At 56.9% G+C, this 3,136-nt stretch overlaps 1 protein-coding gene across 1 annotated transcript in view; it reads right to left on the bottom strand.

Annotated features, from left to right (window-relative positions):
- PAX1 (paired box 1) overlaps positions 1–3,136 on the bottom strand; it is a 51,663-nt gene that overhangs the window by 3,168 nt on the left and 45,359 nt on the right. The window lies entirely within an intron of this gene.

Genomic DNA, 3,136 nt, shown 5'->3' with positions numbered 1-3,136 from the left:
GAAAGGAAAGGAAAGGAAAGGAAAGGAAAGGAAAGGAAAGGAAAGGAGAAATAAAATAGGAAAATTAAAGAAAGAAAAGACAAAAAAATATATAAAAAAGAGAGAAGAAAGGGAGAGAGAAAGGGAGGAAATAAAAAAAATAAAGAAAAGGAAAGTTAAAAGAGTGAAGAAAGAAGAAAGAGAAATAAGGAAAGAGAAACAGAGAAGGAAAGAAATGGAAGGAAGGAAAAAGAGAGAAAGAGAGGGGGAGAGAGAGAGAGAGAGAGAAGGAAAGAAGGAAAGAAGGAAAGAAGGAAAGAAGGAAAGAAGGAAGGAAAGAAGGAAAGAAGGAAAGAAGGAAAGAAGGAAAGAAGGAAAGAGGGAAAGAAGGAAAGAAAGAAAGAAAGAAAGAAAGAAAGAAAGAAAGAAAGAAAGAAAGAAAGAAAGAAAGAAAGAAAGAAAGAAAGAAAGAAAGAAAGAAAGAAAGAAAGAAAGAAAGAAAGAAAGAAAGAAAGAAAGAAAGAAAGAAACACAGAGAGAAGGAAAAAGACGACGACAGAGAGAAAGAGAGAAAGAAAGAAAGAAAGATGACACAGAGAAGGGATTAGGACGAGGATCGAGGAGGACGGGACTCCAAGGCAGGCAGAGCGGAGCGCGCTGCCGGTCGGGCCCTCCGCCTGTCCCCGCCCGCCGCCACGACGTCCCGCTGCTGCCCGCAGCCCATCCCGCGGCTCGCGGCAGCCAAGCCGGTGCCTGCGGCGGGCGGGGGTCCTTCCCGGCGCCCCGTGCCCGGAGCCCCCCCGCTCCCCCCATCCGCAAAGCGAAAGCGCTGCCGGCCCGGCCCGGCCCGCCGCCCTCCCCGCGGCCGCCCGTTCTTACCCATCGCCCGGCAGCGGGGCAGCGCCGCAGCCGCCGCCGGCGCGGCATAGAGGGAACCGGAGCGGGAGCCGGCGGCGGGGCTGCGGGGGGCCGGCGGCCGCGGGGCTGTCGTGGCGGCGCCGCGCCGGTTCCCCGCTCGCGGGGAGCCCCCGCCGCTACTTGGGATCAATTTGACGTGGGAAACACGTCAATCTCGGCCGTCACGCTGGAAGCGCCCGGCGGCCTCCCATTGGCTCCCGCTCCGCTCCTAAATGGCCGCGGCGGCCGCTCCCCGCGACGGCCGGGGGGACCTGGGGGGGACTCGGCACCCTCCGCCCGCCCCCTCGAGGCGCGCGTCCAGCCCTGCTTGGGGCTGCGGGAAGGCGAGGTGGGGGTCACTTACCCCTCTCCCTGCGAGGACGGATCCCTCCGGACCCCTCTCAGAGTGGGACGCGAACCCCGACGGGACGGGGACACCTGCGCTGCAACCTCGACGGCGGGGATGGGGGGGCGGGGACATTGCTTGGACTCGGGGGGGTTCTCCGAGGGCTGCCCGAAGGAACCGCTCTTCTTCCACAAGAGCGGTGTCACCCGGGAATGCAGCCTCGTAGGGAGCGCTTAGTCGGTTTGGGGGAGTTTTGTGTTTCCCAAGATCGAAAGGTCGTGAGTGTTTCTATGTAAACTTCTGAAGGGGGTGGGGGGTGGGAGGGAGGTAAGGGGAAAATCGCCTTTCCAGCCGCATGGAGAAATTGTTCATCTCGGAGTTTGGAATTTGGGATATCCGCGGGGAAGGCTGAACGTGGGGCCGGGATGCTGCGGGCAGGGAGCAGCTGTCTCCTCTCCGAAAGGAGCTTTACGCAGGTCCGGAGGGGCTGGCAGAGAGGGGGGAAGGGTTGTAAATTACCAGAGGGTGTTAATTACTGGGAATGTCAATTGCTTGGTCTACAAGTACAGCGCAAACGGCGTCTGCTGCGAGCAGTGCTGTAGTCACACGGGGACAACGACAGCGACAAGCCCCTTCTGATGGCCCTTCGATGGCAACAGCCCGCCCTCCTCGCTCCCCCCCTCTCCCTCCCCAGAAGCGGGGTTAATAAAGCCTTGACAGTCGGCACCGCCCGGCAGTTGGGCATCGGTCTTCGGAAAAATAGAGCGGATCGATTAAATCGCAGTTACGCGTTGCAGAGGGGTGGGTTCCCCTCATTTGTGTCCCCTTCCTTGTGCCCTCCCTGCTGCAGGGTTCCGAGCACCGTGGCAATGAGTTCGCCGTCCTTTGCCAACCGAGAGTCTCGAGGGAAGCAGGCAATCGAAAGACGGCCGAAAAAGTCGGATTTCTTTCTCCCTGTCCCATCGTTACCACCAGACAATTTTTCTAGGCCATTCAGTGGTCTCGGCACAACCCCCAACAGCACAACCTTTGTACCCGAGGTCGCCCTCATTCCTCCGATACAGCATCCCCGAGCGGTCCGACGGCGAGACCGTACTGGCCGCAGTGTTGCGGGGCAGTAGCTGGGGGCTCCCGGAACCGGGTTGGTCCTGTCTCCCCCTGCCCCGCCTCGGCTGAGCCAAGCTTTTGTCTCCCTCTGTTGGGAAGCGCGGAGAAATCCGCTTTTTGCGGCTGTGCGCGTATTTCTACGCGGCCCTTTCTCCTTCCTAGGCACACGCAGCTCCCAGCTTTGCTCCGTAGGGATGGGTACAGAGAGGGCTTCTTTAAGGGGGTTGAAGACGAAAATACGAATTCCATCCCCTCCCTTCCATCCCCCGGCAGAATGGGAGGCCGTCAGCACATCCCCGCGGGCACCTGCTGAGGGATGCAGTGCGCGGTGCCGAGAGGGGAGAGCGAGGGATGGTCGGCCTCGGCTGTGCCCATGGGAAAGGTTCCGGCCGAGTGTTTGTGCGGGGATGGAAAGGGAGGAAACGAAGGAGAACGAAATAGGAGAGGGAAAAAAAGGGGGAGGAGAAGGGGGGGGTGGAAGAAGATGGAAATGAAGAATGAACAGAACAAAAAGAAGAAAACGAAGAATGAAAAGGGGATGGAAAATGGATAGAAAACGAAAGGAAAAAAAGGAAGGAAAAGAAGAGGAAACAAAGGGAAGAAATAAAAAGAAGAAATAGAAGGAGGAAGAAGAAGATGAAAGTAGAAGAAAAATACCGAGAAAATGAAAAGAATGAGGAAAGGGAAAGGGAAAGGGAAAGGGAAAGGGAAAGGGAAAGGGAAAGGGAAAGGGAAAGGGAAAGGGAAAGGGAAAGGGAAAGGGAAAGGGAAGGGGAAGGGGAAGGGGAAGGGGAAGGGGAAGGGGAA

The sequence above is a fragment of the Lagopus leucura genome, unplaced genomic scaffold, assembly GCF_019238085.1.
Source record: "Lagopus leucura isolate 7727_CA_CO unplaced genomic scaffold, USGS_WTPT01 Super-Scaffold_73, whole genome shotgun sequence".
Classification (NCBI taxonomy): Eukaryota; Metazoa; Chordata; class Aves; order Galliformes; family Phasianidae; genus Lagopus; species Lagopus leucura.
The sequence above is the reverse complement of the archived record's forward strand: the minus strand, read 5'-3'. Positions and strand labels throughout refer to the sequence as shown.